The 20,931-nt window shown below is 43.2% G+C and overlaps 1 long non-coding RNA gene across 1 annotated transcript in view; it reads left to right on the forward strand.

Annotated features, from left to right (window-relative positions):
* LOC138504732 (uncharacterized) overlaps positions 1–19,746 on the forward strand; it is a 359,822-nt gene extending 340,076 nt beyond the window's left edge. Inside the window, exon 3 of the long non-coding RNA XR_011279933.1 lies at positions 19,688–19,746. This is a non-coding gene — a long non-coding RNA (uncharacterized lncRNA). The remainder of the gene's footprint in view (positions 1–19,687) is intronic.
* The last annotated feature ends 1,185 nt before the right edge of the window (positions 19,747–20,931 follow it).

Below are 20,931 nucleotides of genomic sequence, written 5' to 3' on the forward strand. Positions count from 1 at the left end.
GGAAATTCCGTAGCACTTTCTGACGCGCGCATGTGCTGAAGAAAGCTTGTAGCAGTAGAAGTGATTATGCACGTGCAGGAGTTTAACCGTGCGCCTATGGTAACACGTCACACATGTTACGAACGATGCGTTCACTAGTCAAAGCTTGCGCTTACTTTAAAAACGAACGCCAAAGTTTGCACACTCAATTAAACAGTTCAGAGTTACAATTCAAAGCACACATTTTACATTTTCTCACTTGAAATGTCTCTAGATGAATAGCTGAGCAATAGTTTCAAAATCCGAATGAAAGTCACTTATCTCTTGAATGAGTCTTGAATGAACTTCAGGATTTCCAGTCTCTAATACATATTCCTGACAATCTAGGTTCTTCTCCTGAAACCCCAGAAGAGTAGCTGCTCGACTGCTAGGGCCAGAAAGTTTAAATCAACAAGGCCCAAGTCTTCAGCAAGAGCAGCTACTACACTCAACCTCTCAGCTGGGGCTATGATGATGAAAGGCAGAGAGTGACAGTTTAGAATGTTCATTGTTGTCCTGCTGTGCTCTCTAGCCAATCAGAGCTGTTATTAAGAAACTCAATCTTGCCTTGGGCTAGAACCAGGATTCTGTATTAAGTAGTTAAGGCTAAACCAACCACAATAGAAAACGTCCTACCCTCACAGACTATCAACCTATAAACCTCTAATAAAAGGGGTACTATAATAATAAAGGAGACCTGACAGTAATAATAAAGGAAGAGAACTGACACCCTCACAATAGATCCAGAATGTCCTAGGCATTTCTCCTTGTGCCTGGGACAGGGCCTGTTTCCTCAGACCACGGAGAGATTAGCACTCTCTCTGCCTCTTACAGAAGTCCCCCCGGGAGGTTCCCCCTTCAGCCAACAGGCATTGAAGTTCTGGGTGGTCCTCTGGGTTGAGAACCTCTCCCAAAGGACAGTCTTCTGTCTCTTCTCCCTCAGGAGTTGAGTTTGGGTTTTCCACTGGACCCAGCCGGTCTGGAGCGTGGATCCCAATGGGTGCTGTAGGAACAGCAGGAAGAGAAGGAGCCCCCTTCACAGAGGTGGCCTTCTTGTTCTTCCGTCTTCTTTGGCTCGGGTACCTGACTCACAGCCAGACCCTGTGTCACCTGTGACTTAGTGACTGCAGCAGCAGTCATGAGAGACCTTCTGAGATCAACCCCAACTCTACTAGATCATTTCCTAACAGAATGTTAGCAGGGACATTGCCCTGAACTAGGACAAGAAGCTTTGCTGTCATGTCTCCAATCATGACTGTATCTAAGTCTACAGGCGATAATTTGGGATGCCCACCAGCTAACCTGGTGGTTCTCAGAGGAGCACCTACATAGTCATCTGGCTTGAGCAGGGTCCTGTCCACCACTGTCATGCTTGCCCCAGTGTCTCTCAAACCAGTAGAAGGCTGGCCATTCAAGAGGACACTTCTCAAAAACCTACGGGTGTTCTGTGGGATAGTCGCCAGTACTTCCACATACTGGTCCCAGGCCCCAAGGGACACTAAGGAAATCGGAAATCTCTACAGGAGCACCAAAGGTGATCCCTGTAGAGGAGGGGAGGACAGTGGCCTCCACCTCAGACATGGGGTAAGGGTAGGTCAGGCTGACAGCCTGGAGTCCAAGTGCCTTACCTTTACACTTGGGGTCACCCTTCTTGTGATCCAGAGCCCCACAGTCCCAACAAGTGCCAGGAATGCAGGGTACAGTACTGGAACCACTGGGAGCCTGCTTTGCAGCAGGTGGACCACTACTCTTATTCCCATCCACAGCCACAGATGACTTATCCCCACTAGATTTCTGGGTCTTAGGAGAGGAAGGTTTTGCTTTACCCGACTGTGATTGCTTCTGGGACTCCTCAGCTTTCTGAGAGGTCCCCTTTTCTTTGTCCTTGTCCTTCCACTGGAGTCCTTAGGGGACACCCGGTGCGAGACCCACTTGTCAGCCAACCTAGCCAGTTTAAAGGGATCCAAAATGTTCTGGTCAGCAACATACGGATGTAGCTCTGGCGAACAGGCTTCAGAAAAATGCTCAAAAAACAAAAGGTGAGACAATTCAACAAAAGTTTTCTCCTTGTATCCATCAATCCACCTCATCATGTTAATGAGCGCAGCACTCACCCAGTCAACCCAAGACACATTGAGCCTCATTACGAGGCTGGCAACCGAGGAATGAATGGTGACGGTAAGGGAACGGCACCGTTCATTCTGTGCTGCCACATTACGAGGTCTGCAGCGGGTCCCACTCTGGATGCCATCCCAGACCAGATGTGCAGAGCGGGACCCGCTAGCAGTACAGGATGCTAACAATGTGCCCGTCATTAACAGGCCCGCTGTTAGCATCCTCTCCATTCCCATTGAGCCCTATTCAAATGGGAATGGAGACATACCGTGGCTGGGTCCCGCGAAAGGGAATTATCGGGCCCTCCAAGGTTGGAATGGCCAGGTAAGTCCCCTTTTGCGGGACCTGGCCCGAGTTTGGGGGTAGCCATGCCACTAAAAATGGCATGGCTACCTCCAAAATCGCACTGAAACCCATTCTCTCTTTTTCTTAAAATCCCTGAACCTTTTGAGGTATTGGGTAGGTGTCTTGCCAAACCTGGCAATCAAAGCAGACTTCATGCACTCATACTGACCCCTTTCTTCCACACTTCATTTCAGAATATAGTCATATCCAGTCTAAGGCACTCTGCTTAACAAACACTTAGCCCAATCTCTCTTATCAACATCATGAAGTGCACAAGCCATTTCAAACTCTTCAATCCATTGGAGGATATCTGAACCCTCCACAAACACACCAACCAAATCGTTCTTAAACTTAGTGGCTGGGGACCTTACACTCTCAAGGGGTTTAGCTGAAGTCTCCACTCTAGCTTTCTCTAGCTGGATTCTCTGACATTCAGTGTCCTTGTGTTTGAGTTCAAGATCCCTATTCTTAAAGTTCCACTTGGTGTGCCAGCTCCTCTTTCTTAAGCTCAGCTTCTATTTCCAACTTGCGGTATTCAAAGGCCAATTTCTTCCTTAATAACTCAAGTTCCACAGAATTGCTGGGGGTTGGAACAGCGGCAGCAGGAATGGTGGCATTCCCAGAAACAGATTCAGCAACAACCCTAGGGGCAGAGTCCTCGTTGGTTGCATCCACCCCTTCAAGAGTTTCACCATCAGTCTGGTAGTCCACCAGGGCAGTTATCAGCACAGCCCTAGACTTATCCACCAAGTCTAACTCGCTGGCTTCACAAGCACTAGCAAGAGCCTCTAAGTTCATCCTAGTCATTTTACCATTTGCAATAGACTCCATTGCTTGTAATGCAGTTATCTTGTACACAACTAAACCTCAATTTAACAAAGTGCAAATATTTTGTAAGTGGCACGGTTATACACTGATTCTTAAAACCATAAGCATCCCACTGCTGCCACCAGTGTAAAGACTGGAGGGGGGTGTCTGTACTTCTGCTCTCTATGTGGTAGAGGAGAAGCATAGAGGACCCCAGCCAAGATTCTCTATTATTGGTAATGTAGTTGAGCAATCAAGGCCTGCCGTCTCAGGTGGTGATGCAGGCTGGTTCTTAAGTACAGCGTAGTCCCCAAGCCCCCACAAAGGAATGTCCACACACTGTATTAGTCAAAACACAGTCTTTATATGATTAAGGTTCAAGGTTATGTACACAATCACAATAACTCACTTTGTGCTCAGTTAATCTACAATGACAAATATGTACAGTTCTAAGTGGTACCAAAAATATTGTAAAATTTCATTAAAGTGCATCAACTGTACTCTGGTTAAATGTCACACAAATCACTTAATAAATGTAACCAACAATAGACATAGGAGGAGAAGCAGTTGGTTAGAACAATTGGCAGAATACTGGCCCCTACCACTAGACACAGTTCTGTGTGGAGATTCCCCCAACTGGGCAACCTGTAAAGTAAAGATATATCACAAGCCCAGTCCATAAACTGTTCTATATGTCTTATTTCCTTCTATAATGTTTATACCAACCCAATGTACCTGGAATAGCAGATTTCGATGACGAGTCATCAACAGATCCTTCTTGAGTGGCTCCCTTTAAAGCAGGAGCCACGGATCGTGGAGATCCCTCGAAGAAAGTGAACTCGGCATTGAAGCTGCAGCTTTGGTCCCAGCCGTGCTTGTTGACGATGGAGCGTAGGTGTCCTGCATGGAAGAGGCGTGCGGGGCACCACGATGCCGATAATTCAGGACCGCAAAGTGATTGTGAAGAACTGTGGCCCAGCAAGGGGTCGAGTCGTCCGGTATCTCTACGGTCATTGGGTGGTGGGAAACCCACCGGCGGATGCTCCTCGGCGTGTCGACAGCCTGGCCTTCTCCGGCTGGATAAGGCGGAAGGCGGTGCGGATGTGCGTGTCCGTGAATCAAAAGTCTTAGGCAAAGGAGCGTGTGGCTCCGGTCATCGTCGGCACAACGTCCAAGCGGTCCCCACTTCTGGGCAACACGGCTTCGACGGGCCTCCAGCGGTTACAGCAAATTTGCAAACCCTGGTCGACGACTGGACAGAATGTCCGGTGCTGATCTTCGTTCTCCTTGGCGGTCCCAGTCTCCGGTCAGCAGCCTTTAGAGGGTCTGACTTCCAGGGTGCTTCAGCGAAGGTTAGCGGTGCTTGATGGTCCCTCAGAGCACGGGAAGAGGGCACCTAACCAGGTCCTCCCTTGTATCAGTCTCAATGTCTTTCGGCTTTCGGATTTTGGCGAAGAGAGACAGCATTCAACCTTCTTCTTCAGGCTCGGCTTCGAGATTAAGCGTCAGTTTCAACTTCAGCTTCTGAAATATTTCTAGCAGTGAGAGGTCCCCAGATATATTAGTTGATCTCCCGTTCATTCTGCTGCTCACACTCAGGAAACCAATCACTCAGAAGGGCATTCAGCAGTTAATCAGCCAATCTGGCATACCGTGCATTCAGGCCATACTCCTCCCTCTCAGACACTCACAACAAGCAATGTGTATTGAGACAAGTACCCAGCCATGTAACACTACACACTGCATTCATACCAGTTTTGGGCAGGGCTGTCTCAGTCATTGTGTCAAACAGCAGAAAGCAGACATCCACAACAAGAAGTGCATATTGGTCACACACTCCATTCACCCAGGTCCCACCCACAGGGTGTACCCACAACATACAGTCACTGGGAATGCTCCAGCCAGTCTGGCCTGGACTTCACAACAACACCATATATGGAACTTCCACATAACAGCCAGTCTGGGGGAAGGGACAGTGTCAGGGCTTCCCAGGAGGAAAACAATGTAACGGACAATAGAAAGCAAGAGGCCACATGGGCCATCTTGTTTCCTATCAAGATTCAACTGATTCCAATGGCAGGTCCTGGGTATCCCAAAATGGAGGATACTCAGAGCACCTGTCAAATTCAGCGTGGAGTTGCCACCAGCCCATACCCCGCTCTGTGGGCCACACATAGGTGACCAGAAACATACACTACGGGCACAGGGTTATACCCCCACACATGGGTGCCATAAGGGTATCCCATGGGTCTGTACACCAAACCAAAAACAGGAAGAGCTGCACTGCGAGGAGTCCAACATGGACTCCTGGGCAGAAAACAATACAGAACACAAATGAAAAAGGACTACAGGACAAGGACAGGGAGGCGGCCCTGTCGCTCCAATGCATTTCCAGCATCACAGAGGGATTATGCGATTCATAGCCCAAAACATTTAGGAGAATGCCAGCTGCAAACCCCGGCACAAAAACGAGTATAACTTCCGTCCATCCAGTACATTAGCTACTCTAGTCTCACAGCATGAACATATTTGTAACATTGTTGACCCTTACAGCCCACCTGCTTTAACCTTTACCATTTGACAGGGTTTGATTTGTTATACTGAAATTATGAAGTCTGATATATGAAGATACAATGATTTCAGAACTGTTCATGCTCATGTATGTTGTATTCCTTGGTGATTCGGGGCAAAGTCATAATTGTACTACCAAAATGTCTTCTTTGCATACGTGAATGATAAAGGCACTGGAGTACCTTATCATGGTAAATGACCATTTCAGAAAGAGTAACTCCCGTTTGTAAGAATGCCATTGCGGTAAATGGACAGCATCTTTATTAGCAAACTCCATTCAAGTGTTGCACTTAAATCTACCTTTATATGCAGAAGCAAGGTTTTTAATTGTTGCATCTCTCGTACCTGCATGTGTTTTCTGCTGTACCATTGAATCACTGAAGATGCCTTAAGTGATGTCAGATGTGATGTCATCAGTGAAGTCATCCGGGTGCTTAGGGCCTGTGCAATGGGGGCCTCTTAGCATTAAATCAGCACCTCAACTAACGTTTTTGTTCACTGAATTTCAAATGTTTTGTTGAATCGGATTGCTTCAACGTAACAGTAATTCACCTAAAGTTTTTTCACTGAATTTCAAGGTGTTTTTTTATGCAATAACTCCCACCACCTGTAAGTTATTCTTTTGCTCAGATAACATAACTCATATCAGATCATTTATTATCAATATCTGTTTTTCAGATACGCAGCATCAGGTTTATCAAGTAGTTCACCTTTTTTTTGTGCCAATTAGATAAGAAGGGATTAGTAATGGTGTACTATGTCGAGGAAGAGTGAGGTGGGGTTAGTTGGGAACTGTGACAAGGAAACTGAAGTTGTTTAGTTGGGGATTGTGATGAGGAATGAGCTAGTTGGGAAATGTGATGATGACGAGTTAATGGTGGTAATGGGGGGCTGTGATGAGGAAGAGTGAGGTGGTGGTAGTGACATACTGTGCTGAAGGAGAGCGAGTTGGTGGTAGTAGGGTACTGTGATGAGGAAGAGTGTGGTGGTGGTAGTGAGGGACTGTGATGAAGAAGAGTGAGGTGGTGGTAGTGGGATACGGTGAGAGGAAGAGTGAGATGCTGGTAGTGGGGAACTTTGATGAGGAAGAGTGAGGTGGTGTTAGTGAAGGACTATGTCGAGGAAGAGAGTTGGTGGCAGTGGGGTACTGTCATGAAGAAGAGTGATCATGAAGAAGAGTGATTTGTTGGTAGTGGTGGACTGTGACAAGAAAGAGTGAATTGGTGATAGTGGGATACTGTGACAAGGAAGAGTGAGGTGGTGATAGTGCTGGACTATGATGAGAAACAGTGTGTTGTTAATGGGGTACTGTGACACGGAAGAGTGAGTTGGTGATAGTGGGATACTGTGATGAGGAAGTGTGAGTAAGTGGTAGCGGGGTACCCTGAAAAGTAAGAGTAAGATAGTGGTAATGGGGATTGGTACAAGGAAGAGTGAGGCAGTGGTAGTGGGAGTCTGTAATGAGGGTTAGTAAGAAAGTCGTAGTGGGGTGCTCTAGCTAGGAAGCGTGAGGTGGTGGTAGTGTAGTACTGTAACGGGGAAAAGGGGCATGGTGGTAGTGACAGGCTGTGAACACAGAGTGAGTTGGTGGTAGTGAGGGACTTTGACAAGGAAGAGTGACATGGTTGAAGGGGTTACTGTGATGAGGATACGTGTCATGGTGGCAGTTGGCAGGCTGTGAATAAGAACAGTGTGTTGGTGATAGTGGGGTACTGTGATGAGGAAGAGTAACGTGGTGTTTGTGAGGGACTGATGAGAAAGAGTGACTTGGTGTATTGCAATGAGGAAGAGTTACATAGTGTGATACTGTGATGAAGAAGAGTGAGTTTGAGTTAGTGGAGTACTTTGATGTGGAAAGGTGAGTTGGGGTAAATAGGTAAGATTACTATTTAGTACAGCGATGAGGAAGAAGGATGTAGGAGTTCGGGTAGGGTTTTCTAATTATTTACAGTGACAAAGAAGAGCTAGGTGTGATAATATTGATATCTTGAGTGCTGACATCCGGAAAGAATTGGGATATGTACTGTTCATTCACATGAAAAGTTTGTCCAATCAAAACATAGGCTATAGTTAACAAGCATCGACTTCCCACAAACTTTCAGTGCACACTTTTTTCAAACTTATTAAGCAAAATCAGCTTCTTTAACACATTTAACAGCCTCACATCATTAATATTCCCCAAACTCCCCATCCCAAACATTTCAAGTTACTTTAGAAAGAAATCCCTGCAATGTATTTTTGTGTTAAAAAACAACAATGCTTTTTAAATTAACTTAAAATACTCCTCTTCCCCTAACTATTAATCTGAATATCAAAAACACCCAAACAAATACTTTATTTGGTGTAAAACCATAAAGTAAAAAGTTAAAAAACAATACATATAAAAATAGATGCATAAAATAAATTGGAATATATTATAGTTTTGAATTATGTGTTTATTAAGTACTTTAAGATCATAGAGCCTTTACACTATCATTCACAAAAAATTAAACATCATTCAAATAAAAATCATATTTACTATGTTTTCTTTTTTTCAGCTGTCCGTGCCGATTCTCAAAGTCAGAAAAACACGTTAAAAAACAAAACAAAACAAAATAACACTATCTCCAATCCCCAAAACGTTCACAAATCATCCTTTTTTTTACCTGTCTTCCTGTCCTCAAAACTGGCCTACTGCCCTAATATAATTTTACAGCACTTTCCAAAATAGATACAGAAACTTGATTCTCGATTCACATAAAGGTGTATTTTCATAAATGAAAAACCTTGACACCAGCAATACACCCTGGGAGATATGACTATCTGTTTGGGCAAAGGGGAATCCCGCTCTATGCCAAATAAAAACAATTTAAAACTACTGAACGGATTTACACCAAACCAGCAAAGGATTTCCTTCAAGAGCTTGGTGCCTGCCTGTATATTTGGCACAAGTCCATCAAGCGGTTTTGGCTGTGTGTTTGAGCAAAAATTTGACATGTTCCCTATTGGAAAATGAATCAAAAAGTGAAAACAACCTTGTGGATTTGCACAAAATGTTCAATTTCTGGGTTACCCCGGCATTCGGAATGTCACATTTTTCATTGGTTCACCCTACGCTTCAAAAGCTATTCGGTACACTCTTTCAGCATTTCCTATGGATGATGGGTTTCAACGTAAGTATAGGGAGACTCTCATCCCCCTATATTATATACAAACATATGACTTTTAAAGATAACATTACCCTAATGGGGTAAGTGCTTCAAATCTTCAAACTAAAGTAACCTTTCAAAAGTTAGAAAAGGGGTGCTTAATGGTCACTAGGGTTCTATAAGGCAAATCAAGGATCACGGCTTCTTCAAATACCTTCCATGTTTTTCTTTGTCACTCAAAAATGTTGAGCCAGACTTTTCAGTGTCAAACCAGGAAAATTGAGGCTTTCGGCACTGCACTTAGGTTAATTCAGGGATCTGTGGCGATGTGTTCCAGTGCTGTTTAGCAGCAGCGACAGCATGCGGGTTGTTCGGTGGTGCTGGAAGGCACAGCATCATCGGGTGCAGCAGACATTTGCCTTTGATGGTGAGTCGATTTAGCTGGCTCACCTTAGCATTGGGGTACTGCAGTGGGCTCATATTAGAGCTCAATGAATCTAGTGTCAGCATGCCTATGCTTAGTTGGGGATCCTATAAGACTCAATTGAGCTCCTATGCAGAGACGTCAGGGTGTTGGCATATATCAAAAGACAGAGATGCAGATTCGTTGGTGTTGAGGGTGGAGATGATTCCAGCTATTCCCTTGCATCTCTGTCGGCATCAAGGGTGCCCAAACCTCATTGACGAATTTCTGTGAAGCATTGATAGCTAGTCCCTTTCTTAGTTTTATGGGTACTGACAGATGCAGTCCAGGTACTCAGGGGCAAGGTGAGTCCTGTATTCTATTTATTTGTGTATTTATTTATTTATTATTACATTTGTATTGTGCACCTAACCCGCAGACAACTGGGCGCATCAGCTTAAGAATATGGCTACAGGTAGTACATGATTAAGCAAAGTGGTTACATAGTGCATGACAAATTATGTTAGTATCATGTTGGTAAACATATGAATATGGTTACAAGTAATGCAGATCATAGATAGTGCATGCTTAAGATTGTGGTTACAGTCGTGGCAAGCTTAAGAAGATGGTTACATGTTTGGCAGTCTTATGATTGTGGTTACATATTCAGCAGGCTTAAACATTTGTTTACAGGTTATGCAGATCACATATAGTGCATACTTCAGAATTTACTTACAGCGGCTGTGGGGTCATGGGCTAGAGTAGAATCTACTAAGTTATTTGCAGGTGGGGTGAGTGGGCTAGATGTCCTATGTAAAGAGCCAGGTTTTTTAGCTTGTTGCGGAAGGATAGCAGGGCAGGATCCAGCCTTATAGCTACAGGCAAGGCGTTCCAATAGTTGGCTGCCACAACGGGGAAGCTTGCACCCCCTGCTTTTTGTCTGTTGAATCTAGGTTTTGTTAATTGGCCAAGATAAGCAGTGCACGTAGATCTGGCAGTTTTAATTTTGTTATTGGACAGGAGAGATAACGTGGGGCAGAGTTAGAGAGACATTTTTGGCTATTGTTAGTACTTTGAATTTAATCCTGTCGTTCACTGGTAGCCAATGAATGTTTCTTCTGGTGGTGGAGATATGGGGCCTCATTACGAGTCCGGCAGTAACCGAGCCGAAAAAACTGGCAGGTTACCGCAGACTCGTGTTACCATTCCGCCTCCGTGATTCACGGAATTACCGGGGCATTACGACCCCGGTGACCCGGGAATTCCGGAGGTGGAATTCTGTAAGTCCCCATTCCCATGGCGTCCCATAGGTCTCCATGGGGATGGGGACCATGGAAATACCACCTCTGTCTATGACAGAACTGGTGTTTCCATGTCCGCCTGCAGGGGGATGGTGTTAAACCCGCCAGGTGACACCTCCCGCCTGCAGGATTCTTAATCAGCCAGTCCGGAAAGAACAGTGGTGGCGGATTTACCACCACCGTTCTTTCCGGATCGGGATGAGGCCCATGGTCTGATTTAGGAATATTAAGAGCTGCTCTTAGGGCGTTGTTCTGCATGATTTGGAGTTTTGTGATATTTTTTGTTGACGATCCGGAAAAGATGTCATTGCAATAATCGATCCTGGATAGAATTAGAGCTCTGGTCAGAGTGATGCGGTTCTCTTCTATAAGATATGGTCTACAGGCTTTGATGAGTGTAGCTGTATACGCAGATGCCGCTATGATCACATTGACTTGGCGTGATAGTGTAATTGGGGAGTCGAGATAGACACCTAAGGTCTTGACCTCTTTAGCTGTTGTTATGATGTTTCCATCAATGTTGAAGGATTGGTATAGTGCGGACAGATTTTTAAGTTTGGCTTGGCTGCCCATGATGAGTATCTCAGTCTTATCATCATTAAGACAAAGCTTATTTTGTGCCATCCAGGGTTGGATAGTGAAATATATGGCACTTAATGCATTTGCATTGGCTGTGTAGTCCCCTGATATAGGGATTAATATTTGGGTGTCATCAGCATAGTTTGTCTATGTGACACCCAAATTGTCCAGTTTGTCAAAGAGAGGTTTAGTAAATGTGTTGTACATGGTAGGTGACACGCATAAGCCCTTAGGCACTCCACAGGTAACTGCGGTGGGTTTAGCTGCTGCAGTGGCAGAGAAGACTCTCATTGTGCAGTTTGACAAGAATGATTTGATCCATGCTATGGCATTGTTAGAGAAGTGGGCATGCCATTCATAATCAGTAGGCCTTGTCCAGCTAGCTAGTCCTCCTGCATAGGCCTTAAGGATATTTAGTGTCAATAGCTTACTTCAATCTTTGAAGTCTCTGCCATCACCTTTGTATCAGAGGACTTTGAACTACACTGTATCACCAACATATTTCCAGGGCAATCCCTCTTGTCTTCAAGTCTAAAGATGAGTCAACTAAGGGGAGGCTCCCCTCATATAGGCACAATACTACATAAGATTGGCCCAGAGTAAGCCTATCATTAGGGGTCCAGTCCAGACTACTATAACCAGTGTCTTTTCACTGAAGATGTAATGCCCAGAATGCCTTGTCTGGGGAGAGGCAGGTGGCTTGGTGAGCCCAAACAAAATTCAAGATGGTGAAATTGTTCTCTTGACTAAACCTTTCCTCTGGTCTACTGTATCTCCACCCTCTTCCTCTGTCTGCCTATTTCAAAATGACCCCAATAATCAGCCCCCTGGTGTAAGAGTGCCATAGGCAAACCAGGACTGATTCTGAAGTGCTGTATCCCATAGGAACTCCCAGGGAGGGCTCCTGTGCCCTTGACCAAGGTGTCAACTCTCCTCTGGGGGATCAAAGAGAATCTTGCATGTTCCCACACTGTTCTTTTGTGTAAACCAGGCCAGCCTTGTAATACACACCCAGGCATGTCATGAATGAATTGCCTCATCAAGCTGGCAATGAAATGACATTGAGTGTTTGTAGCTATATAATTGTGTTAACTCAGTACCCACCATGTAATGAGCAGAAACGGCTTACATTTAGACATTAATTTGCTACCTGGCTACATGGCTATACAATTATGTTTTTATCCAGCGGTGCAGAACATTAAAAAGCCACCTCTGCCTGTGGGAACTTTGTGTTATGGCAGCTATTTAGGAATGCACGTATAACCTGTGACGCTAACTTGCTGCCACTTGCAGTCACTGCAACGGTTTGCTATGTTTTTGACATGGGGCTGTATGAAAGTTGGTTCTTATAAGAAGGACTTCTATTCAGAAACATAATTACTTGCATCTTTTCATTTCTGAAAATAGAAACGTTTCAGCTATCCCACCCTTACCAGATGGCATTTTGTCACACAGCTGAATTGTAATGTGAAAATACAGGATCATATCTTTACTCAGTCCTGCACCCTCTACATCAAACACTAATGTATTGTGTTTAAAATATTCTTTTATTGAAACCATGTCAGACCTCTTGACACTTGCTTAACTGCCATAAAAAAAGACAGGCGCAGCTTTTTCAGACATACTTTTTCATTTAAATACCAGGCTGGGTGGGACACATTCATTTCCCAATATATATCATGAAATTAATAATTCAATTCAAGAGAAGGTTACATCTAAAGATTAGAACACGAGAGTAACGGTTTGAGTTTGACCTTTTCCCCGACTGGGTTGATTCCCAATCCTTCTTTAACCACCAACGATTTTCGCACATGGGTGATAACCCAACGATTTCCGAAAAAAAGATGCTTCAAGCTCCTGTCTATTTGTATGTCTGCAAATGTCTGTAACTTACGTTCTGACGTTTACACTTTCAAGGCTTCATGTACTGCAGAACCTCCACATCCCCAGTTAAGCCACAGACATTGGCTGCCAATTAATTCAAGATCAATCTCTGTTTTGATATTTGCTGATGCCGAGATAGACAGGTGGTGAATATGACATTCATAAACGCCGCTTCAGAGGTTACAAACTAGGTGTATTCTTTTTTTTTTCTTCACTTTTAGTACAAATAAAATGTGCATGTTTTCCATGTGAATTAAACTTTTCTCCTTACAGTAGTTATCCTTGATTGGCATGGGTCTTAATTATTTATTTTACACAGTAACGCTTTACATATTTTCTCGAAATCTTTAGCTAGTGGCTGAAGTGGTGATGGTATAAAACATCACATACATAAGTGAACGGGTGAAAAAAGAAGAAACCAACATAAAAATAGAAGAAATACAATGACAGTCCAACATGAAAGGCAAGTAAAACATGTGCAATGTGCCAGGTAAAACGAGACTACAAAACCCTTTTCACGTGAAAGACAAAGGTATGGTTGGTCAGCCGAATATAGAGGAAAGAAAAAGGGAGGGTACTGCTGCACATACTCAGGATACCAGGGGAGATCATGACCCTACAACCATAATGTTCTCTACAGTAGAAAAACATCATTCACAACGAGTAATGCTAAAATGTATGTACGTCCAAGTCATGCCGGAACCCATTTCACATTCCTTAACCCCCCACCCCTATAAAAAACAGATAATTGAAATAAAAGTTGTGAAAGGGGGGTGCTATGCTGTATCCCTACATAAACTGGTTAGTAGTTGCCAAAGGCTGCTTGAGGGTGATGAGTTCAATTTATACATGTGTCATGTCTCGGTGAGGCTGGTGGATTTGGAACCGCTGGTGCTATGGTCCGCCATAGCTTATTCCATCATGTTCTCCCTCTTGCGGGTGTTACCGGTCAAGTTCTTGCACGCGCACGTAACCGGAGGTATTTATTCAGCCACTTCTGGGTTACGGACGCGTTGCAACGTTGCCTGGTTACCCACCCGTGTTGCCGTTTCTCTCGCTATGTGTGTTCCCGTTTTCGGACCTCACGTCCGTCCTTCCCTGGTTTCCTCCGGGAGCCCTTCCTAGCTTCTGTTCCGCCCGCTTGGTCCTTCTACTTTTGCGCCTTCTTACGCTCTCTCTCCTTTGTTCCGATTCTTCCTTCTCTCCCATGTTAGTCTCCTTGTCCTTTTGTCCCTTCCCCTTTTCTCTTCCTATTTTCAGCTTGCTTCTACCTTCTCTTCGGATTCTTTTTCTTACTATCCTGTTTTCTTATCTCGACCTTCCTTTTTAGTTGCCCCTGTCTTTCGCCTTGTATTCTACAGCCCACCAGTGTATCAGACCTCTGCCTGCCTTTTCTGATTGCCTCTGCCATGCATCTTGTACTCCTCAGCCAGCCCGTGTACCAGACCTCTGCCTGCCTTTTAGGATTGTCTCTGCCACGCATATTGTACTTATTAGCCAGACCGTGTACCAGACCTCTAGCTGTCTTTTCGGATTGTCTCCGCCACTCGCCTTGTACTCAACAGCCCGCCAGTGAACCAGTCCTCAGCCTACCTTTCAGATTGCCTTGCCGCCTTGATACTACTCCACGTTCTCCACTTCTACCGGTCCACTCAAGGCTGCTCCACGATCACTGTGTGGAAGTCTCTCAAGGGTTTTTTTTGTGCCGTTGGCTATTTCCCCTATCTTGACGTTCATGGAGGGTTAACCCCTGTCGCACCTGTTACGGTGGCACGGTGGCATCCTTCCGTGGAAGTCCCTATCTTCACAAAAAAAAGGAGAGTCCCAGAAGCAACGAGAAAAGGAAAACCAAGAAGAAGGATGAAGGTGAGGAGCTTGGGGAGGGTGGTGAAACGGAGTCTTCTTGTGAAGAAGAGGATATTACTGACCCTAGTGACAACATGTACTCCTTTTAGCACCCGATATTTGTTCCTCCTAATTTAGAGGTTGGTTGATTAAGTACATGTGTGTAGTGCACAAAAGGGTCCCTGCGCAATGACTGTTCGGCCGAGCTGCATATTATGGCATAAGAGCCTTCAGTTGGATTGGATGAAGAGCAAGGAGGAGCTGTGTCTAATATCAGTAGAAAGATGATTTCAGAGTTTAGATGCCTGCGTTCTGAATCAGAGACCTCCTTTAGAAACTAGTTTGCATGGACGGAGAGACAACTCTTGGATCCTACTTATAAGATTACAAGTTGATAGATGATTAACAACCTGACATGGAAAGAAGACAGGCGCAACAACATGGATACATTGTGGGCAAAGGTTGCTAATTTAAATTGAATTCTATGCATTGTCACCTCTGTCGTGAAGGTATACATTATATACTCTGATGTGTCATTCACCCCTTAAAAAACCTTTTAGTGGAGGCAGGTATGTGTAATACCTCTTACGGATATTGTCCAATTCGAACACAGCTGCCATGCTAGTGCCTTGCATGCCCAATTTATCCTCCAAAAAATCGTCCAGAAAAAGGTTGAAGGTCAAATACCCTGCAGTGCTGGAACATGTGCACTGGGTACAGAAAGGATACGAGCAATGGATCGTCAACTACTAGCAGTAAATAACATTATTGTGTCATTCTTCTACTCGGGAATTACATAATGCCCACAAGTGTACATATCAAATATATTCAACTTGTGGGTATTTTGTTTTCATGGAAGTTAAAGAGGCCAAAACAGGAGGTGCATTGGCCAGTCTGAGAACGCCCCAGATTTCCTGTAATGCCACTAAGTTACTTGCACAGCACTATGTACCAGCCAACCCATAATGAGACCCAATGTTCTTGGGACTAGATGTGCTGTGAGTTTGGTGATCCTAAACAACATAACACATTAAACACAACTGAAGTAATCAAGTGTACTTCTATAATGTGTGAGATGTATCTGGCTAAAAACAGACTAGCGTTACTTTTTTAAAAATGTTTGCATAGGGCTAGGTATTTTCAATGGGAAGACGTTGTATATAGTTCTGATGACAATTGTTCACACACAAATATGAATATGTGGCTCAACATTTTTGAGGGTCTTTGTGAGACCCAGGATGAGAACGTTCCTGCATGTGTAGAAAAATACCATTACGCTTCTTCTATTATCTGTGGGGCGTTGGAGCCATATTTTTCTTAAAAGCGTTGTTGTTATCAAAATCTAAACTGATTTTGACATTCACCATTTTATACCCCATATCTAGGACACTTATCCTCATATAACATTTATAAAATGCAGCACTATAGATGTATATGCAACTTCCACTCGCTTTCAATTTTGCTCAGACTGACGAGGAATCTGAGTACAGGGGCCAGCTTCTTTATCATTGATTTTCAGCCAGGAAGCCTTTTCTGTATGCTCAGTATGCTAGGTTATAATCTCGATATAGTACCAGAAAGCTCTGAATTGTTCAATTCTCTGTAAATAAATATTCAGTGCCCGATTCTCAACAAGGTGTTAATTACCAAAAAAGTCGTAGAACAGTTACTGACATTTTCGGTAATCAACACTCTTTTACGAGGAAGCACAGAAAGCGCCACTTTACCTAAAGAGTGCGCCGATTGCTGGGATTGAGTGGAAAGCAACCTGGCAACCACTAATTTTGGAAAGCTTTACAGTGTGTATTCTGGTGCCACTCCTCCACATTGGCGACACGTTCGCATGTACGGCAGCTCCTTTGGTGGCGGTCTGCTCACTGCAGTTTCGTTATAGTGGAGGAGCGGCCCCAGGATTGCTGCAGTAAATGCATCATGCTCCCTCATATCACACCCCGGCCACGTTTTTGGGCTGTGTTGATTCAACCTGCATGATCCACAGAGCCATGGCTGGACAGGACAGTATAGGATACACATGAAACAGTGCCAGGCCTTTGCTGATAATGAAGGACCTGCAATTAATAATGTGAAGCATTCCTTGGTTAGCAGCTGCATTCATATGCATGCCTTTCTAGACTATTGGAGATGTGATGTGGGTTTGGGAATTGCATGCCAAGGGAATGATTGGAAGGTGGGTGCCAGGAGGGTGATCTCTGCAGCACTTTCGTTATATTGTGAAATGCACGCTATTTTATGAAAATGCGGCTGAGAACTTTAACAACGCCCATAAACTTGGAAAACTGCCAGATTAAAGGCAGTTTATGAGACTTCTGTGTCGTGCTCTGCACCGATGCCCAGGACAAATTCAGAATATGCATAGTACCTGCGCGTCAGTAAAAGGCACAGTGAAGCGCTCTGTTTAGCGCCTAGAGTCGAGTCCCTGGATGTGAAAGAAGAAATCACATGTAACAGTTTTAGAAGGTACATGGAATAAAGGTCTGCATGTTTTCAATACAACATGTCAAAAAAATGGTGCAAAAAGCAGACATTTGTCGCTGTTAAAATGTACTGTTGCAAAGTTCGAAGATTATGGACAAATGCTCACTTCTGAGGTGATGGGTTTTAAAAAGTTCAGGAAGATAATATGCCATGGTGAGTGGCCTGTGAGTTGAGCAGTAGCAGCCAACAGTAATTTCTGTATTTAATCCTTTGAAGTAAGGAAAGTTATTCCCCCTTGATTCAGCTGGCAGAAGGTAAACAGGCAGAGGGGCATGCGCCTAACCAAGAAAGGGGAGAACGAGAAGAGCACTTGCATGTCATCTCTTTCGCGATGTCCGTGTGTGTTAAAAGGGGAGATGTCAGAAGGCACTGGCATCTTATTTGGAGAAAACAAGAGATCGGAAAGACCTGTTTACTTTTAAAGATAAATTAAAGCACATTGTGAGTAGTTAGTTATTTGAACCCATGAAAGAAACCCATAATACTGGGAGGTAAATATGTTTGATTTACCCAAACTAATGCATAGATTACAAAAGATGCAAGGTCACGAAGATGATTAGAGCAATCAATAGTATGAAAGAAAGCAAAGTCAAGCTCCACCTGAATAGAAAGGCTTTGGTCCCATGCTTGATAAATACATAAATATTCCAAAATGTATACAGTTTTTTTTTTATTAAATGTGAAAAGCAGAAGTCAAATTGGAGTGGGCAAAGAAGTTATTTCAATAAAAGAGCAACATAGCTGAGAGTATTTGTTCTTCCCCAAATTCTAACATGTTACAAGGTATTATAGGAGATATATTGGATAACAGCTCGAGGGGTACAATAACAACCAAATTAAAGGAAAGGAAGAAGAAACAACAGAGGCCAAACGTGTAGAATAAAGTGCCAGAGATAGATAGGGAACTATCTCACAATTAAGTTGTGTTGCTTTTAAGAAACATTGTAGTTAGTTGTTCTTGTTAATATTAGAGTTAATTTGTTTTGTCACTTTGGTTCTGCATCTCTTCACACATGATTGTCCCTTCTTGGGTTACTATATATTGCTGGCTACTGTTAATAACACTGTGATTGTGTGTCTTTTTTTGGTAAAATAACATATATAAAACAACTTCCAAACAGAGAATCTTTGATTAAATCAAAATGTTAAGCGTGTGATCAAATAATTTGTGCACGGCATAAACCTGAAAAATAAGATCTGATGCTTGTAAAAAACGGATCCATAAAAAATGATCGAATTAATTTGGTATCCGTCACTCTTGTAGGAACCCCTCTTCTGTTTTCCACAGATAGTTAGGGAAGGACAGAAATTTAGAGGATTCATTTCTGCAAGAATAAAACATATCAGAATGTGTTAAAGTTCAGTTGAAGCAGTTGTGGTGCAAGATCCATTGCAAGAAATTAATTTTGCACTATGAACCAGGTGAGATTGAGTTTTGAAGTGAAGAAATGTACAAAGCCTTGATAAGCAGATACAACAGATAATTCATAATGGTTACAAAAACAATCTTGACACAAACATGACCGTTTGCAGATTTTAAGGTAGAAGTTAAAAGGATACAACACAACTGGAGAGCTAATTGAAGTGTGCAGTGCTAATCTGGCAGCAAACTTTATATTTACTGAAGACTGAATTATGTTTTAAATGTCATGGGTTAAACCATTTCAAGATGTCAAGTAGCTTATTCATCTGAAGCCGCTCAAAGGGATCAAAAAACATCCAAATCTAAAACTGTGATGGATTCCTCAGTCCTATAGACGTTGAATGATGTTGAATGATAATTTCTGATATAGTCTTACATTTAATACTAAAGTACTGTTGAGCCACCACTTGTGTCGACCTTAACGAAGCTCACAATCCTGACCATGTTTACTGAAAGCTGAACTGAAGTCACTGCAGCTCCCCACTCGGAGTGCACTTTCCCTTCATCAGCAAAATAATCTATGATTGATGAGCATTCATTTACCAAAATAAAGAGGACATCAATGAACATGCAAATAATGTTCTACCTTGTGAAGGCCAACTTTCTATCACATGCCTTTTGCTACATGGAGGGTGTGAATCTTTCTGAGAAGTAATCTAATGCATCTTGAATCTTGAGCAAAGGAAATGAAATGATAAAAAAGCTTAATTTATCATTACACCCCAAACGCTGATTACTGGAAGATCGTTAATTGTTTGTTATCTTTTTTAAGGTTTCACTGTTGGGAGCAGGTCAAGCAGCCGGACTGATGTGAGGTTTCGATGCCCTGAGGTGAGTTGATTTGCTTGCTAGTGTCTTACATCTTACAAATACAATTAAGTAAAAACAACAATAGGAATAAACACTCAGTAGATATATCACTTTGAAAGAGGCTATCCTAAGGGGATGATTGCTGACAGACCAGCCCTGATTCATGTAAATGGAGAATGTGGCATTTTGTACAAATAGAACTTTGAGGGACTAAAGTGTCAGAGATGTATAGTGCACCAAATCCCTTACTTCTCTCTCCAAATCACTTTCATGTACTGGTCCAGGGAAGTAATGCTCAGTACTCCCATTGTATCCAGCATTGTTTTACAAGAATCTTGCAACCCTTAAAGGCGTGGCCAGACCCCTATGAGTTCCGAGTTGCACATTTGCTCATGTGACAGAAGGCGTCTGCATCATTTCCATTAAAAAGCCACAATGTTTAACTTTGTTGGTACTTGTTTTTAACAGGACTTAAGAGCAAGGAACAAGGAATCTATCTTATCTTAATTGTAATAGGAACTCATTTTCATACATAAGTAAGGCATTACATCTCAGAAGACTGCATTAAAAAAACACTGGCCTGCCCTATAGAACACACACATTGATGTTACGACAGGATAGAGGTACCTAGCAATACATGAAAAGACATATCCCAAACACTGCCATAATGGAACTGCCCATAACGTGGCAACAGCTGGAACATAGTATGGTATAAGCACCCAATCACATAATGTCTGTTCCTCACAAATGCCTATATTACCCAGGCAAAAGCCTAAAATATAGTCTTTGTTAGTGCTTGTTTTTTTAACTGGGCTTAATTGCTGGGAACAGATGTGACAGCACACATCTGTTTTATTGTAATTACAACAGCAACTCATTTACATGCACAATTAAGGCTGTACATCTCAGAAGACTACCAAAAATGACAGTGGTAGGCCCCATACAACACACATTTAATGTGATGTTACTACAGATGAAGCTCAAAATCAGGCAACTGGCACTTCCGAAGCACCCCCATTTGGACCTGGCCATAACATGAAAACAGACGGAAAAGGGTGCCCAAGCCAGTGTCTCACAAATCCATATGTGTGTGTCTGTGTATATTGTGAGACAGTTATCGGGTGGCATAGTCAAGTATCACTAACATTTATTTGTTTGCTAACTTAGATTTTACAAGGGGCCGGATAATATCCATCCCAATTCTCA

This window comes from Ambystoma mexicanum, chromosome 11, assembly GCF_040938575.1.
Source record: "Ambystoma mexicanum isolate Mex_15411 chromosome 11, UKY_AmexF1_1, whole genome shotgun sequence".
In the NCBI taxonomy this organism is placed as follows: Eukaryota; Metazoa; Chordata; class Amphibia; order Caudata; family Ambystomatidae; genus Ambystoma; species Ambystoma mexicanum.